Source organism: Cibotium barometz, chromosome 31 (genome assembly GCF_041138505.1).
Source record: "Cibotium barometz isolate CiBa-2024 chromosome 31, ASM4113850v1, whole genome shotgun sequence".
In the NCBI taxonomy this organism is placed as follows: domain Eukaryota; kingdom Viridiplantae; phylum Streptophyta; class Polypodiopsida; order Cyatheales; family Cibotiaceae; genus Cibotium; species Cibotium barometz.
The window spans coordinates 6478253-6497792 of NC_141076.1; the positions used below are offsets into that span (position 1 = coordinate 6478253).

The 19540-nt window shown below is 46.1% G+C and overlaps 1 protein-coding gene and 1 pseudogene across 8 annotated transcripts in view; one reads left to right on the forward strand and one right to left on the reverse strand.

Moving 5' to 3' along the window:
* The window catches only part of PFC1 (Ribosomal RNA adenine dimethylase family protein), a 69447-nt gene that overhangs the window by 6331 nt on the left and 43576 nt on the right, over positions 1–19540 (forward strand). The gene's annotated exons all lie outside the window — the stretch shown is intronic.
* LOC147620449 (uncharacterized) lies at positions 719–10163 on the reverse strand (annotated as a pseudogene). Its single transcript, XR_015270068.1, has 5 exons — positions 9456–10163; positions 1848–1852; positions 1514–1723; positions 1247–1408; positions 719–1141 (listed from the first exon to the last, which is right to left on the reverse strand). The product of XR_015270068.1 is annotated as an uncharacterized LOC147620449 (transcript).

Genomic DNA, 19540 nt, shown 5'->3' on the forward strand with positions numbered 1-19540 from the left:
GAGGTGCTGGAAGAGTGGACAATCTTTCTTTGCTTGGCCAACGCCATGACACTTGAATCACCTCTGCACCTTGTGTTATGTACCTAATGCTAAACCTCGGGATTAGGTCATAACTTGGGCAGGGTTGGGGAGCCCTGAGATTAGGGGGAAGGATGTAGGCAGGTTATAGGTGGCTAGGATTCATTATTATTGATAATCCATGGTCATTGGCTATTTAGGACTTGATGGTAATTTATTGTAACATGCGGAAGCTCTGGGAGTCTTCTTTCAGCCCTAAACACCAAGGTGGTAAGGTACGTAGTGCACGGCACGCTATCAGTACGTACGGAACGTACTTCTGTACGGAACAAATTTTAAGGTATGTAAACAGTACGTACCATTTGTAAACAGTCCTAGAAACCTGAATATTTTGTAGACATAGCAACCAAAATACTTAAAATAAAGATTGAACCTCATTACTTAAAGTTTAAATCAATTATCAGTTACCAAGCCCATTACACAATACCTCATGTTAACAGTCATAGTGATATAAGCAAGAACCATGAAAGTCATAGATGATAAAAGAGAGTACAAATATCATGTCTACAGCACATGTCGTGGTCCACAAGTGCAAAAAGCAAAACAATGAAACACTACAGTTGTCTAGACTCTAGAGTCTAGACGCAAGAGTCTCAAATCTCATCATCAGATGAAGATGATGAGTCTAGACGCAAGAGTCTCAAATCTCATCATCAGATGAAGATGATGCGTCTTCTGAAGAGAGCATGCCTCCATCATTGATACCATTGCCCTCTTCATCGAACTCTGGCTCAGCAGCAACAAGCTCCAGTGCATCCTCGTCATGTGCCTCGGGAATCTGAGTGTGAATGAGTTCGACAGCCTCATTTGCACGCCTCTGCTGGGTGCGACGAACTGGAAGCTTTCCCCTGCGAATGCTCTCTCGTCTCGTAGAGCCTGGATCTGGAGCTGCCTGGCGTAGAGGAATGCTGAGAGATCGTGCACATGAGCGGGTCACACAACGATCCACGCTCTCAAGCTCTCTATGTAAAGCTCTCAAAATCTCCTCTTGCTCATCTCTAATCTGCCGATCCACAAGCTCCGGGCTGGGTTCATCTACCATTTTGAGTAGTGTTGGATCAACCTGTTTAAACATGCCACAAATTGCATATTGGACAATGGATATTCATTGAACTAGAAAAAAATTTCTACTTCTAAGTTCTTCTTGAGTCCAAATTTCAATTTATACCTGCTTCGGTGACCCCAAAGCATGGTAGCTTCGCACGAGCCTCATGTTAGCTCTGCAATACACCAACTTCTCTAATTGAGAAGTACTAAGGCGATTCCGAATCTTAGTGTGTATAAGAGAGTATGAGCTCCAGTTCCGCTCACATGCTCCAGCTGAGCAATCCTGTGCAAAAATGAGTGCAATGCGAGCAAATTTGTAAATCTTTTAATGCTAAAACATCAATCTTCATTTCCGAAGACTATACTTTAGAGATTAATTACAAGTTACCTGAGATAGAACACGAAGAGCAACTCGTGAAAGGTTTGGAAGACCAACCCTTCCATAAGAGTGCCACCATGTCAAAGGGAATTTCATGGCTTCCTTCCTCAATGACACAGGTCTCGCAAATGAAGCACCAATACCACTCATGTAAGTGGTGAACTCTCTATCGATCTGAAGTTGCTCCTCCTCTGAGAACATCCTTTCAACATACTCTGACTGCTCAAAGCAGTATTATTCCATAGCTCTGGCGACCTGTAGAGAGGATGGAGCATGGCAACCATCGCATGGATGGGACGGCTCATGAATGTCCACCGTTTGTCTACAGTGTCCAAGATCTCACCTCGGCTGAAAATGAGAGATTGAAAATACATGTCTTAGGTTATAGTGCTAAGTGTACACATGTCAGTCCTGACTCCTGACATGTCATGAGAATCGAGAATCGAGAAGTCATAAAAATCAAAGAAAGAGGAAGAAATTAGAACTATTGCTTACCGTTGAGCAGTCATCATGGAGCACTGAGCAACATGGTCTTTCATTTGCATAAACAAATGAAAGACCAGCCCCAAAGTTGAGCCCTCCATGTCTGTAAGTCGGAGAAGGACATACACGGGCTTAAGTGCAACTGAAAGGCTATGAACTTGCTGCCAAAAATCATCATCCAGGATCCGCCTTTGCAAGTATTTTGTACGCTCATCCTCTGAATGATGCATCTGTCGCCACCTTGGATCCACATGGAGGCCTTAACTAGCCAACGGTCGAAAGGCCGTAACAACAAGGGCAAAGGGAAGGCTTCATCAGAGAAGTCTTCTAAGAAGAAGTCCGACTCAGACCGCGAGAAACTGAAGGCAGAGAGGACCTGTAATGATTGTGGCGAGAAAGGCCACTATTGAAGGCAGTGTCCCAAGCGAAACACCGACGAGAAGGGTGAAGAATCATGGGCAGCAATCGTGAAGACTCTAGCATTTGTGCACCTGGAGGTGATCTCGCGTAGGGAGGAGGTTGGAGAACTCGTCACTACAGATACTCGGGAGTGGATTCTAGACAGTGGTGCTTCCAAGCACATGACTCCTTCCCGTTCAGATTTACAGGATCTTTGCAGGTATTCTGGTCACATTCTTACTGGGGATACATCCGCTATCCCAGTTCACAGTGAGGGCAGGTTGGAGATAGTTCCCGATGGCAGAGGGGGGAAGCAATCCTCCCAGGTGTTGTATGTTCCATCACTTGGTTTTCATCCTTTGTTAGTGCATCAGGTTTGCAAGACTGGCGTACGGGTGGAGTTTGATGAGCATTTTATTGCTCTTCGGGACAAGGCAACAAGCCAGGTAGTTTGGGAAGATGGAGTGGAGAATGGAGTTTACAAACTTTTAGCACTCTCTCCCAGGTCCTCAGTTTTGTGATGAGTGGCAATCTAGTAATGACCACTTAAGTGTGAATACGCTGCAGGTGCAGGCTTTCCGGGACCAAATAGTGGATAGCTTGCCAGTTGATGGCAACAGTTGGCAGGAACTTTCCAGTACAGATGTTGGTAGTTCTTGTGTTCGTCAGTCAGAGGAAACTTTACAGGTAACTTATGCTCTGATGTCTCGTAGTATTCGGGACAAAGAAACTCCTGTATAGATGAGGAAGATCTTTCCACGGGGACCTCTTGGAAAGCCAGGCAGGTGACAGTTGATTACTTGCAGAAGGAGGTGGATGTTGCACATTCTCCAGGCTTTGTGGTTCCGGATTCAGAGGAGGTTGGTTACAGGTTTCCGAAGGCCTTGAGTGGTCTTTAGCAGGTTTCCAGGACTTGGCATCCCACCGTAACAGTTGTTGATCCTTGTGAGCAGTATGGTGCCTCTCTAACTCGGAAGCAGAATGGTTCATTGATTTGGTTGATGGATACCAGTTTGGACGGGAGCTTCTTGATGAGGCTGTTGAGCTCATGTTTGCAAATGACTCTTTGGGAGGCAAGATTGCGTTGTGGTGCTGCTTGCGAGGTGGTGAAGTTGCAGAGGTTACTTGGCAGGATTGGGTTTCCACTAGTGGAATCCTTGGTCATCCAGAGGCACTTTGTTCGTAAAAAGATCGTTGCTGATGACATCTTGCTAGAGTTCTATTCCACGAAGGACAGTGCGGTGGACCTCTTGTCACGAAGTCGCTATCTCAGGCGTTGCTTCGGCGGCACTCTAGCTCCCTTGGAATGGTTCCACAGCCAGGAGTTGAGAGGGGGTGTTAGAAGTCATCTCCTATCTATACATATACACCAGGGCCTCTGTTGTGGGTGTGCCCGCCCGTATTAGGTGTTTTCTCATTTTTCCCCTCTCCATATTTTTCCCCATTTTTCCCTATTTTTCCATGGCTTGGGTGGTTGCCCTGTGATGGCAGCATGTCCCAGTAGCTGGCCGACTGCATGGGTTCACCCTCTGGAGCAGGCCGACTGATGTGATCTGGTCGTGGACCTCTCAGATGTTGACCAACTTCATTCTGCTGGTCGATTGGTGTTGAGTGCAGTCGGGTGCCTGTCGGCTGTCCCTTCTACTGGCCGACTGCTCTCTTGGGGCCATATAAAATGGCCCCATTGCCCCCATGCCATTGTATCAGTTTTCGGGATTTTCTTTGTGTATATAGAGTAGAGTTACCCACCTCTCTCTCTCTCTCTCCATTGCTGTATTTTTCTGCACTTGCTCTTGTGTTCTCAAATTTTGTCTTCATCTCCACTGCATATTTTGACAGTGACATAGTTGAGGGAGACCTCTCGGCCGTACTCATTAGTCTCATGCTTGATATTTTGGAGAGTGGTATACCATCTACTCGGAGCTGAAGTTGCTCTCATGTTTCTATGTTCTTAGTATTCCATGATGAGTTTCCATGGACAGTTTTGTATCACCCCAGTGAGATCGCTATGTTTATGTTTTCTTTCTGTTTTATTTTCCATTCCATGATGAGATATGCCATGGACATTATTGTATCACTTTGGTCTCATAGGCCCATTGGGTCTTTAGTAGACGCTTAATATATCTTTCTTTCTTTCTCCACATGAAACCTGGCTTGCCAGCAAACCAAGAAAAACAACTACTTCTTTGCAAGATCAAAACATAGATTCAGTGAGGACTGAGAGATACGTGGATAGGGCTACCTTGTCAACACATGCAAGACACACAAAACCTTGTAGTTTTCCTGCTTCCATGATCAGGCAAGCTCTAATATAGATTGTTGAAACGAAACGTTGCTAAAACAATTTATTTTGGAATGAAACGTTTCAACGCTGGCAGGTGGACGATGAAATGATAGACCGAAACGATTATATACATAAAATCTAAAGTCTGTAGTTCTATTGATGTTACGGGGACTGGATTCGTGTTCGATCACATTGTTCAATTGTGCCCAAATCTGAAATTTCACATTTGGGCATTCAATTGGAGAGGAAAAGTGCAATTTCTCCCTCCAATTTAGGGGCCTAAATGTGTAATTTCAGATTTGGGCCTTCAACTGAAGAGGGAAAGTGCAATTTCCCACTCCAATTTGGGGGCCAAAATATGAAGTTTCAAATTTGGGCCTGGCAAAATGTGAAATTTCAGATTTGGACCTTCAACTAGAGAGTGAAAGTGCAATTTTCTCCTCCAATTTGAGGGCCCAAATCTGAAATTTCAAATTTGGGCCTTCAAAGTTATTTACATATTTACTTTAATAATTACAATCAAGAAAACAAAAGTACCAAAATCCAATAGCGAATAACCAAACAAAGTTTAAATCTACGATGCATTGTTGATTGCATCCATGGACAATTCTGAGTGATTTCCTCATTCTGAGTCATATTGTATACATGTTACATGAACAAAAAATAACATGCCTCAAGCACGAATTGCAATAATATTGTATACATGTTACATGAACAAAAAATAACATGCCTCAAGCAATAATATTCAATATTGAACGTTTTTATTTCTTCCTTCTCAACTTTTCACCTGCCCTGAAACGTTGGATGAAACGTCCATGATTGAAATGTTTCAATAGCGAAACGCATTTCATGTTTCAACAGCAATGAAACACATTTTGTGGTGACCATGATCCTAAATAACCCATAAGTCACTAATATACTAACTACTACCGCCATAAATGTCATGTACAAGACATGCACTGGCTAATCCCAAGGCTAATCTTGAAGAGGCAACAAGATAAAGACACATATACGAACCTGATTTTGGAGCATGTGTTGCTTGAGTAGCCAAGGAAGGACTTGTGGAGGACACAAGAAGGTTGTCGGCCAGCTCTGGAAGGAGGAAAACACCTGTCGGCTGCACAATGAAGATGGGATTTGTCCAAGACCTGGCCGACCTGTAGTTGGCCAGTCCACTTGTTTATTCTAAAGCCTATAAAAGGCAATAGTGCTCATCGTTATGATTGATTCAGTCCAGCCAAGGGCTGAGTCACATACTAGGCATAGATTAGGGTATCTACCTTTTCAAGAAGACAGTCTATGGTTGTAAAGATTTGTACTACATTTTTGTACATTAGAATATACTGAATACTCAACTATCTCTCCCTCTCCTCTCTCTCTCTTATGTATGTGTTTTGCATCAACATGTTCCAAGATGGTGTTTAGGGCTGAAAGAAGACTCCCAAATGTTACATTGGTATCAGAGCTTCACGCTGATTCTGAGATATCGTTGCCGCTCATGTCCCACGCACGCACCCACCGACCCACCCACACACCCACCAACCGACCAGTTGAGTTAGGAAACGCGTTTCATTCAGGGAATGAAACGTTGAAACATTTCCTTATGGGAAACGCATTTCTTTCACACGTTTTTTGTAACATTTTTTCCCCCCCAAAATCCAACGTCAACATCCAGGCGGCGAGTTCTTCGTTAGGATTTTCTCTGGTTTCAGTGCGCCGCCTTCCCCTCCTCGTCACCAGTGAATACGAACGCTGCCCAGCCTACCCCAAACCTCCACAATTCCTCCCTCAGGTCACGTGTCTACAGCCACGTTTGTTTTTTTATCAATCTTGCTTGATAATTTTAGTCAATTTGGGGCAAGATGGAGATGCTACAAAATGGGGGTTTTCTTTACAGAGACCCCATTAAGCCTCCAATGTTTGCCTTTAGAGCCCAGGGGTCTTAAGCAGCTATGTAATCCATTACATGGCTGATTTTTGTCAAGTTAAGTGTTTTGAAAATTGGGGGTTTCTCTGCAGGCACACTCCTTCAACAAAATGCCTTGCACAAGAGATGATATGTGGACCCATGTGATCGAATCGGCCTCCTACAAGGGTGGAGGTGCTTCCAAATGGCAGTGCAAGTATTGTGGTTTGCAGTCCGGTGGCAGCATAGACCAGGTGAAGGCCCATTTGACAGGTTTAGCAAGGAAGGGGGTTAGCTCTTGTCCACTTGTGCTGGATGCTATCAAGGCATCGTTAAAAGAGTGGAAGAGAGCCAAATTACTAGGCCAAATGAAGTTACCGACAGAAAAGGAGAGGAATGAAGATGAGGAAGATGTGGATGTGTCAGCTACAAGTAGTACAAGTGTATCCAAGAAACAAAAGGTTTCAAAAGGCAGCTTTGCACCACGGGCACAAAGGACTCCCATCACCATTGCCAAGGCCTTGCAAAGAGGGAGCATCAAAGCCAGTCTACATATGCAAGCAAAGCAAGAGGCCACCCGAGAGCTGACAAAGCTCTTCATACAATGTGCTTTGTCTTTCAATATTGTGCGCACCGTACGATGGAAAAAGGCCATGAGGGCAATCAGCCACATAGGATGAGTGGGAGGGGCCCTCTTATGCGGCCTTGCGCACACGGGAGCTCAGAAGGGAGAGACAAGCTATGGAGATGGAGGTAGAGCCTCTCAAGGAAACATGGAAAAAATATGGATGCACTCTTCTATGTGATGGATGGTCGGTTGTTAGAAAAAGGAATGTTGATAACCTCCTCGTCTCATCATGCAAGGGCACAATGTTCTTGCGTGCCATAGATGGTGACAGGTGAGTACATTTGGCGACACATTCGAGAGGTTGTCATGGAGATTGGGCCACAGAATATAGTGCAGGTGATCACAGATAATGGCTCAAACTGTGTCTCCATGGGAAGGATGCTTGAGGAGGAGTTTCCTGCCATTCTTTGGACTCCCATGTGCTGCTCATAGCTTGGACCTCCTCATCAAGGATGTTGCAAAGATAGGTTGGGTGTAAGACATCTTTGAGACCTCTCGCATGATGGTAAAGTTCGTGACAAAGAGGTCAAAGGTGCTTGCTATGTATCGGGCACACAGTGACTTAGAGCTTCTCAAACCTTCTACCACTAGATTTGCATACACATTCATTGTGGTTGAGAGGCTGGTGAGATTCCGCCATGGACTCCTACGCACAGTGGTTTCCAAGGAGTGGATGGCTTGGGATGATCGTGATAGTCCCAAGGCCATTGCATTTGTACGTGTTGTCATGAGACACTCGGTGGCAAGAGGCTGAAGCTCTCATAAAGGCCATTCAGCCTATTTATAGTGTTCTTTGCATCACGGACATGGAGGGCAGCACTCTGGGACTCTTGTACGAGTTCATGGATAGAATTGGTGAAGCTTTGAACCGCTACACTGTCTTATCAGCAGAGAGGTATGCTGCATTATGCATGCACTCTTAGTCTCTTTGATTCTTCAATCTTATATAATATCATGTTGATGAGTCATGACATTATACTGTATACATTTCATGGCTAATTTTTTATGGTTCAAGACATCCGAGCCGTGTGGAACACATGATGGGATTGGTTTCATAGACCAATCCATGCAGTTGCTCACATATTGCATCCTCTTTGGAGAAATGAGGAGCAATACAATAATGAGGAGCTTGAGGATGGATGGTAGCAGTACATCCAGAGATACACAAGAGGGGATGTGGACCTGCGAAGGTAGCTGGAGGATGAGCTACTTATTTCCAAAATGGTAGCTTTAAATTTGGTTCAGTGACGGCCAAAATACGGGAGACACAGCTACAGCCAGTGTCATGGTGGGAGAAATATGGCATCAACACCTCTCACTTGGTGAGTCTTGACTCTTGGTTCTTGAATCCTGCATAAGAATCCACTTGTAGTATACTTATAAGTTATTTCTAATAAGAGCTTCAACTTCTTTTGTTGCATGAATTATGACAGAAATCCCTCACCATTCGAGTCCTATCACAAGACTGTAGCTCGGGTCCTTGCGAGAGGAATTGGAGCACTTAGGCCCTCTTCCATACAAAGAAGAGGAATCGATTGTCCACTGCTCAGTTAAAGCGGTTGGTATTTTGTCATTGCAACCTCCGCCTAATTGAGCAGGTAGGCAATCCCATCGAGCCTCGCCGAGTCAATGTTGATAAAATCGAGATTGAGAAAGTGAAAGAAGTCCCAGAGATTCCTCGAGAGGAGCGTGACATTTATGCCATGCTATATGAGGAAATCACAACACCTGCACGTGTTAGTCGTGCACATATGAGACAAATCAATGTACAATTGTCAATGTCTTCTGGATGTCCAGAAAAAAAAAAGGACAAAATGAACATGAAATAAACTATGAAAGTACTGAGCTAGTGGGGGGGTGTGATGGATGGAGCGCTACTGCTAGAGGCTCAATATGCAACCTATATGCGCAGGGTATACAAGAATGCAATGCAGATTAGTCTAGCTCCAACCAGTACCATAATGGGGGTGTAATATGTGATACATAGGTGATGGCGAGGCAAAAATACCTCGGAGCATGATCTCCGGGTGTGAGTGTAAGTGAGTTAGCCACTCGTGGATATGGTGCTAATGTCGAGTCCGTATCTCTGTGATCTCCCTCTGATGTAGTCTGGGAGTCTGGTAGCCTGGTGCTCTCGGTCTCTGTCTGGCTCAGAGGTCTGCAGCGCACTGAAGTGTAACCCCCTCCTGTGTCAGGATAGGCACTGGGATAGATCTCTGGAAGAAATCAGTGAGTTGGAGCTGTCGCCCACCTCTCCCTGCGGTATGAGTCCGTAGTAGTGTCTCTCTGTGGCGCTGTCTCTAGCAAGAACTGGCCAAATCTGCGTTGGTCTGTGGACTCCATGATCTGTCGGAGTGAGGGATGTCCACTGAAGATGGTGGTGTATCTCTCTCTAATGACACTATATGCTCTGCATCTGCATACATAATGGTCCTCACTCTCAACCTCCTCCTAGCATAGTCTGCATATCCTCTCTGCTCTAGGGATTCGTGCTGCCCTACCTGCCTCAATCTCATGCTAGTGTGATGACACTCTGAGCTGGCCAATCACCACTCGGGCACTGTGAGGCATGTACACATCCATGTATCCAGGTCTCTGTATGAATCCATCCGCTAAGATATGCATAAACTGATCTCTGTAGTATAGCATCTTCGGCGGTAGAGGTTGACTGGGTGTAATCCAAGTCTCTTGAGTGTATCGTTGCCATAAATCCTGCCAAAGGACTCTATTTCTCTCACTGTGAGAAAGCTGGATGTGTGGTGCATGTATATCATACTGGAAAGGTGGCAGGTGATCTATGTCAAGACCATGCTGAGTGAGCCACTGTATCATCTGTGAATACCATGATCTCCTATCTCCACTCTCTGCGAACTGCCTGGACGCCTCAAAAGCTCTATGTGAGAGTCGATCTGATGGCATATCTCTGATCCTTTGTATGAAGCAGATCGTCTGGAAGAGGGCCTCTACTGTTGGGGTAAAGTCATAATGCCCACCCTTATAGTGTGTACAAGCCCATAAGTTATAGTACATAGTACACTTAGTACTTTTAATGTACTAAGTGCACTATGTGTACTAGTGCAATATACATGTGTGATAGGGGAGTCACACACTCTCACACTTGGTGAGTTGACTTATCCCCACAACTCTCTCTCTCTCTCTCTCTCTCCCTTGTTTCTTTGTGTATGTCTCCCACATGAACTCTAACCCTAATTAACTCTCCCATTCAACTGGTATCAGAGCTATGGTCATTCCCTCCCCTCCCTCTTCTCCTTGATGGCTGCACCTTGCTCTTCACACAGACATTAATCTGCTGAGTTCTGAAGGTAGTCGCCTGCTGATTTCCATGCTGGTCGTACCCTGATCTGGTCTGGCTGTACCTGCTGTGAGTACCTGATGTACTTTTGCACCCTACTCCTCACATAGCCTTGCTTTTGGTCGCCCTGTTCTGCCCTGCCAGCAGGCCCTGGCTCCCTAGCGTAGGCAGCCAACAGCCAACAAGCGTGGGCTGCTTAGCTGCTGTCCAACCAACAGCCACGCTGCTCAGCGCACAGCAGCAGCACAGCGCTGTCCAGCCAGCGCACAGCTCGCAGCCAGACAAGCGCCCAGCTCAACAGCAGTCAGCAGCACGTCGTCCTCGCATCAGCAGTACCTTCAACATCCACACAGTCAGTGTGTACAGCAGCATCAACAGCAAAAATCGACGCCCCCTTTTCTGCAACAGCATCAACATCATACATTCAGCCTGCAAATTGTAGAAAATCAAAAATTACCTGAGGTATTTGCTTCAATTTTTTGGAATTTGCATGTCCAATTTGCAATTGAGCAGGTACAATCATCAATTGAGCAGGTCAGGTGCTGAATTGCTCAATTTCTGAGCAAAATTGGCAAAATTGGGTGACATTGGTCACAATCAAGATCAATTTGCAGGAAATTGGATGTCCGAATTTGGGGCTTCTGATGTAATTGTGCAATTAAGCATTCATACATGCTGCATGATGTGAGAAATCGCACATTCGGGCAAAATTGCAGCAAATTGCAGTGCAAATCAAGGGGCTTTTGTGCCGATTGGATTGATTTGCATGCAGGCACTCGTATTTGATGCTTTGGGCAATGTGTTGATGCCTGTCAAGCACTCAATGTGCTTGTAAATCAAGGGGCTTTCATGTATTGGATATATATGTGGCCAGGGGGAAGCACTGTGAAGACTCTGGATGCCTTCATGTGCGTCAATGTACCATGTATGATCAGCAATTGATCTTAAATCAAGGGGCTTTTCAAGATTTTATGCTTGTTAAGCTTGGCAAAGCAGCAGGCAAGACTTTTATGCCTTGAATCCTCAGAAATCAGCTTGCAGTCAAGGGGCTTTTGCCCAATTTCTGTTCGGGACTGTTGTATGCAGTGTTCGGGACTGTAAAAGTCTGATTTTCACCCATTTGGACAGCCAGGAGAGCATTTATTGCTACTGTACGTGCAGGTACAGATTTGGTACAGCTTTGTACAAGTTTTGGCATGACTGCACATTGATTTGAGTGACCAAAAGGCTCAATTTCAGCTGCTGTACTTGCCGGTACAGGTTTGGTACATCATTGGTGAGCACTTGGTACTGTTATACAGTACTTTGGAAGGGCAACATAGCACATTTAAGGTGCTGTCCTAAATCTGCAGCAACCAGATTTTGGTGATTTCATCACATACAGTGGGAGAAAAGTTGCATTCGTGCTTCCGCAGTGGGAGATAAAGCTTGGAAGAACAACTGTGAGCACTTTGTGTGCTTTTGGTGCAGTGTTTGCACATTTTGCAGGGAGTCAGGCATTGACAGGTTGCATATTGCTATGGCAACCACAGGTGAGAGCTCTTCATTGCTTCACATCAAGAAGCTTGAAGGCTCACATAATTATGATATTTGGCAAACCCAGTGCTATAATGTGTTGCTCCAGAAGAAGCAGCACAAGCCCATCAAAGAAAGGGGTGTAAAGCCCGCTTCTCTTACTGCTGAAGAGTGGGAAGATATGGATGAGCTGGCAAGATCCACCATGTTGTTTGTGTTAGACACTTTACTTTTCAGCATTCGTGAAGAGAAGACAGCTTGGGGAATGTGGCAGAGATTGCAGGACTTGTATGCCCAGCAAAGTGCCTCAAGCAAAGTGTATTGGTTGAAGAAACTCATAGGTCTTCAGATGAAGGAAGGGGCGTCTATGGCAGCCCATCTAATGAGTTTAATGGTATTGTCAGCCAAGTCATTAATCAAAAGTTGGCAATGGACGATGAGTTCAAAGCCACTTTTCTCTTATGCACTTTGCCAGAGAGTTGGGACACATTCAGGACAGCCACTAGCAATTCGAATGCTATGTTGTCATATGCAGATGTTGAGGGTGCTCTTCTTCAAGAAGAGATGAACAGGAAAAACAACTCTGTTGGAAAGTCAAATGCAATGAATGCACGTGGGAGATCCCAGCAAAGGGGTAAAAGCCAAGAACGGGGAAGGAGCAAGTCTCGCTCCAAAAAGGACTTGGAATGCCATTATTGTGGCAAGAAAGGACACATCAAAAAGCAATGCTACAAATGGAAAAATGATCAATAGGAAAAGGGAAAAGGCAAAGACAAAGACAAAGATGAAGCCAAAGATGTAAAGCCAAAGGGCAAAAGTGGAGTCAAGATTGAAGAAGTCAATGTGTCACATGCAGGTGACAGTGAGGATGAGGTCCTATTCACGTCTTCACTTGATGCCCATTCACTTCTTACAGGAGATGGTCATGGTATGCACTCATGGATCATTGATTCAGGTGCCTACTTTCATGTCACAGGTTGCAGAGACTTGTTTGTCAGGTATACTGCTAGCAATGAAGGAGTAGTTTATTTGGGTGACAACCATGCATGCAAGATTCTTGGCAGAGGTGATGTGAGGCTTGTGTTTTCAGATCGCTCACAGCTTATGCTCCATGATGTCAGGCATGTGCCTGAGATCAAGAAGAACTTGCTTTCTACTGGACAGCTTGATGATGCTGATTATGTTACCACATTTGGTCGTGGAAAGTGGAAGATTAGTAAGGGCTCACTGGTTGTTGCCAGAGGCTCTAAGGTGGACACTCTTTATTTCATGCATGCAGGTGTTTGTCACCATGCTAATGTAAATGCAACCGAGCTGCCGGAAATCTCTATGTGGCATAGTCGGTTGGGACATATGAGTGTCAAAGGAATGGAGCAATTGTCTCGTTTGGGTTACTTGCCTTCTCTAAAGTTTTCAAGTTTTCAGTTTTGTGAGCATTGTATATATGGCAGGCAACTCCAGTGCCCCCACAAGAAAGCTCTTGGACAGAAAGATGCTCAGTTAGAGCTTGTGCATACAGATGTATGTGAGATGCCTCAGCTTTCTTTGGGAGGGGCAAAATATTTTGTGTCTTTTATTGATGATGCCACACGCAAGGTGTGGGTTTATCCTCTTCGTTTGAAGAGTGATACATTCTCAGTGTTTCAGAAGTTTGTTGCTCATGTTGAGAATCAAACTGGCAAAACACTGAAGGCTTTGCGTTCCGACAATGGTGGAGAGTATATGTCCAAACAGTTTCAGGACTTTTGTGATGCTAAAGGCATCAAGAGGGAGCTCTCTACTCCTTATGATCCTCCACAAAACGGGACAGTAGAGAGGATGAACAGGACCATACAGGAGAAGGTCCGTTCTATGTTGTCACATGCTGCGTTACCTCATGGTTTTTGGGCTGAAGCTGTTATGACAGCCGTTCATCTTATAAACAGGTCACCTAACACGAGGCTTGGTGGGAAAGTGCCAGAGGAAGTATGGACAGGGAAGCCTCCGTCCTACAAGCACTTGAGAGTGTTTGGTTGCGTTGCGTACGTGCACATACACAGGGAAATGCGCACCAAACTTGATCCTAAGTCTCACAAATGCATATTCCTAGGATATGGTGACAGAGGTGAAATGGGGTATAGACTTTGGGATCCCGTGAATAGAAAGATTATACGCAGCAATGATGTCATTTTTGATGAAACATGCATGTATAAGGAGCCTGCAAGGCAACAGGAGCGTGGCAGAGTCATCTTTGATGATGATGGACATCATGGACAACAACCAAGGGCTGTAAATCAGCCATTACAGTAGCAAAACCAGCCCTTAAATGGTGCTGAAAATGGTCCAAATGGACAGCCAGAGATGGCAGAAGATATCCCTATGGATATACCACAGTTGGAGGAGATACCGGGCATGATTTTTCAGCCTTATGGCATGGAACAGGAGCCACCAATAGGTGATATGCAGGCTGGACAGCAACCTGCAAATGATGGTCATTGGGTACGGAGGTCCACTAGACCCTCCAGAGCCCCGGACAGGTTTGTTCCAGGGGTTGACTACTTGATGCTCACTGACTGTGGGGAGCCCTCATGTTATAAGGAGGCTTTACAGAGGGCAGACAAGGTTCTTTGGGAGCGTGCTATGAAGTCAGAGATGGATTCTCTGCACAAAAAATGGAACATGGAAGTTGGTGCATTTGCCTGCAGGCAAGAAGGTTTTGCCATGCAAGTGGGTTTACAGGCTCAAAGTTGCACCTGATGCAAAGCCAAGATACAAAGCCAGGTTAGTGGCTAAGGGCTTTAAGCAGGAATATGGTGTGGACTTTGAGGAGATCTTCTCTCCAGTGGTCAAAATGACCACACTTAGAGCTGTGTTAGCTTTGGTTGCACATGATGATCTAGACTTGATTCAGATGGATGTGAAGACTGCTTTTCTTCACGGTGATCTTCATGAGGAGATATATATGCAACAACCAGAGGGTTATGCAGTGAGTGGAAAGGAGAAGCTTGTATGCAAGCTGAAAAAGAGTCTTTATGGGCTCAAACAGGCACCAAGGGAATGGTATCATAAATTTGATACATTCATGAAATCCCAGGATTTCAGGAGAAGTGACATAGATCACTGCTTATACACCAAGAAAGCTTTGGATGGCAGTCTATTGATCCTCATCTTGTATGTTGATGATATGTTGATTGCCGGGAAATCTCGTAAGGAGATGGATGCCTTGAAGAAGAGGCTGCTTCAAACCTTTGATATGAAGGATTTGGGTGATGCAAATCACATTTTGGGTATGTTGATACTTCGGGACAGAAATCAGCATGTGTTGTATTTGTCTTAGAAGGAATACATTGGCAAAGTTTTGCAGAGGTTCAATATGGACGGGGGGAAGAAGACCAGTACTCCTTTGCCTCCATATGTGAAACTCAGTGCTATGGACAGCCCACAGTCAGATAGTGGCAGGGCTGATATGGCCAAGATTCCGTATGCTTCAGCTTGTGGCAGTCTCATGTATGCCATGGTTGCTACTAGGCCGGACATTGCATTTGCAGTGGGAGTGGTTTCTAGATACATGGCCAACCCTGGCAAGAAGCATTGGGAAGCAATGAAAGGTGTCATGAGATACCTGAAGGGCACACAGGATATGTGCATTTGTTTTGGCAAACAGGATGCATTAGTGCATGGTTACACGGATTCGGATTATGCTGGTCATCCAGATAACCGGAAGTCTACTACCGGTTATGTGTTTACATTCACAGGAGGTGCTGTGTCATGGATATCCAGGATGCAGAAGTGCACTGCCTTATCTACTACAGAGGCCGAGTATATTGCAGCCACAGAGGCTTGCAAGGAGGCATTATGGCTATCTCGGTTAGTGGTTGATTTGGGTTATACAGGGGATGTTCCATTGTTGCATTGTGACAGTCAGAGTGCCATCCAGTTGGCAAAGAACCCTGTCTTTCATGCAAAGACGAAGCATGTGGATGTGAAGTATCACTTCATCAGAGAGGTGATAGAAAACAAGCAAATTCAGCTTGTTAAGATTCATACGGATGACAACCCGGCTGATCTGTTGACAAAGAGTTTGCCTCCGGAGCGGTTTGCTCATTGCAGACACTTGATGGGCATTGGATGAGGCCAGTTTCAGCCTTGATATGGCCTTGTATATTATCATGTACATGCTGATTTTTCTTTTCCTTCATTTAAGGGCACTTTGCCTTTAAGTGGGAGGTTGTTGGGGTAAAGGCATAATGCCCACCCTTATAGTGTGTACAAGCCCATAAGTTATAGTACATAGTACACTTAGAGTACTTTAATGTACTAAGTGCACTATGTGTACTAGTGCAATATACATGTGTGATAGGGGAGTCACACACTCTCACACTTGGTGAGAGTTGACTTATCCCCACAACTCTCTCTCTCTCTCTCTCCCTTGTTTCTCTGTGTATGTCTCCCACATGAACTCTAACCCTAATTAACTCTCCCATTCATCTACTAGCATAGGAGGTGCAGCAAACTCTGTCCGGACAATGTCATGTGGGACGAAGGGTTTGCTGCGGATCATCCGTGAGAGCAGGAGAATCTGAGGCCTCTATCTGAGACCATGTGGAGGTGGCGAGCCCAGGTGCCCATACTGCTGCAGCATACATCAAAGCAGGGGTGACTAGTGTGTCAAACAACCACCTCTTCGTGCGGGGCTCCTGGAAGTGTGCCTGGTGACACTGTCTCTCTAGCATGGCCAGAGCTACATACCCTCGTGTGAGTCTATCCCTGGCTGCCTGTGCCATAGTAAATCTTCCTGGCGGAGTCGTAAACGTAATCCCCAGGTACACATGAGTCTACCACCTCTACCTGTCCTCCTGCTAGGGTGAAGATGGCCTGTCGTCGAACCGGCCCTGAGGTGTGGAAAATCATGGCCTTGGTTTTCCCAAGGTTCACTGTAAGCCCCCTCTGTGTGCAGAAGTCATCGAGTGCATGGAGATGGTGCTGTAGTCCCATCCGCGACTTAGAGACCAGAATAATATCATCTGCATATAGCATAATGTGGACTGTGGTACCTGAGATGTCTACCCCGTCCTCACCACCGTGACCAATGAAGTCAGCCACCTCATTGATGTATAGCCCACTTAGTGTAGGAGCGTGGGCATCCTTGCTTCACACCTATGGTGCTAGCAATAACATCAGATAGCCCCCCGGGGCATCGTATGCGCCCGAAGACCTGCTCATATAAAGCATAGATGCCCCAAACCATCTCTGATGGGATCCCCAATGACTGTAGGTGCTGGAAGAGTCTCTCTCGTGGCACCGTGTCAAATGCTTTGCGGAAATCCACAAAGGAGCAGTATAATCTCTTCTCCCACACCCTAGCCTGGTCAATCATATATCTCAGAGTGAATATATGGTCAATAGTGGAGAAAGCTCGTCGGAATCCAGCGTGCCCTGGTGCTCGCAGTCCCTCCTTCTCTGCATATGAGCTCAACTCTGCCTCGAGCACTGCGCCATAAAGTTTGGCCAATGTATGACCAATCATGATAGTCTTGTAGTTGCTAGGGTCTAGCATGTCTCCCGCTTTGTGGAGAGGCACAATGGTGTGCATAGTCCACTCAGCTGGTAGACCCTCCACTAGTGCCCTATTAAAGAGGTGAGCAACAAAGGGTCCCAGTGTGTCAGCTGCATAAATAAGATGCTCACTCTGTATACCTATGTGGTCAGCCGATCTCCCATGCTGTAACCGGCGGATAGCTCTCTCTACCATCGAGGCGGTAAAGAAAGTAGAGGTGGTAGGGCGGGATTCCTGTGGCTGTGGTATGGGCGGTTGCTGAGGGATATGGTAGAGGCTCTTTGCATATGTATGCCATGTGTGTGGATCCTCAATCGGGGTACGAGGGCGAGGCTCTCTCATCCTGTGCCATGCAGTGGCTGCATCTTTGCTCATGAGTAGGTGGTATATATCCCAGTAGTGTGCCTCCTCATATGCACGCCTCTTACAGCGTGTGAGGATCCTCATCTGTCGGCTCGCCTGTCTCTGTGTAATGGTCCCCAGTGCTCTCTGGGCACAGAGGTGTCTATATAGCTCTCTGCACTCATCATCACACCACCGATTCTGGGGCATGCTCTCAGATCTATCTGTGTGTGCAATGTGTGTATGATGGGGGAAGCTGCGGGTGGCAGCCGTATGTAGTAGAGATGACAGTTGGGTGGTGAGTGTGTCTAGAGGTGACAAGGGATCCATCTGGAATAGCCCGTCATATACATGATGCTCATATATGTCTGCCAAGTCATGGGTGAAGTAGAAAGTTGTATGCGATGCCTGTGTGGGTTGTGTGGGTGCTGGTGTGGAGCTCGCCAGTGACAGTAAGAGGTACGTGTGATCCGCACCAATAGGACAAGGGGGGATGGTGAAAGATGTCACTGCCTGTGTGGTCTCCATGGACCCCATGATGTAGTCCACTGTGCTACCCCCCCTGATTGTGGAAAGCATGTCAGTGCTCTTGAATCCTGCCACTGTCTCATCCCGTTATAAATAACGAGATGGTGTCGCGCTCCCAGCTCAAGTAAGTGATGACGCCATGTCCTCTGACACCATGCAAGCTCCCGTGTTCTCCACCTGTAGTGTGTGCATCACCTCGGGGTGCTCGAAATCATAAATGTCGCACTGTCGGCTCTGTGTCCGTGCATTGAAGTCCCCCATAAGGAGGACTTCCCCCCAGGTTGGAGTAGTGTATGATCTCATCTGAAAGGGCTGCATATGGTGACTCTCCCTGGCCTGTGTCCTCCTCCTCGTCTCTACTCTCATCCTCTGCTGTCATGGCATATCTTGATCCTCTAGGAGAGAAGTAGCATAGAGCAATGTATAACACCCTGTCTGCTGAGAGTTGCAGTCTAATCCACATGTATCTAGCCTCCTGGTCATGTGCTATCACCTGTAGGCGCTCATGTAGCTCTCGCTTGAAGAGTACCGCTATACCTCCACATCCTCTCGATGTGCTCTGCCGTGTGGTCCCCCTGTATGAAAAACTCCCATTGATAGCCCTCTACTTTGGGTAGCCCCCTCTCTGGGCTCTGGTGCATCTCTATAAGTAGTATGATGTCCCGTCCCTCCATGACCTCCTCCATCCTCCCAGGATGTGTCCAAAGTGCTCCATTGCAGTTCCAAACTGCTATGTGTATCTGTGAATCTGGATCCTCCATAGCCGATGTCCCATAGGCCACGTGGTGCTAATCGGTGGCCTTGCCATCGATGATGACACGGCCATCGCGATAGAATGCTCTCTTGCCCTCTTTCCGGGTCTGTAGGACTCTCGGCATGCATGTTTTCCTGTGTTCTATCTACATCCTTGTAAGGTCGTCATCCAAATAGATGGGATCTCCCTGTAATCCTCGTAGAATCACCCTCTTTCTCATGAAGGTGACCCTCTCCATCTCTCCTGCAAACTGTAGGATGAGGGCTTGCTTGCGTGTTGAGTCTTTCCCGGCTCTCCATGGTTTGGTGAAGGGGAGAGGGTCTTCTTCCCTATAGCCGAGCTTCATGC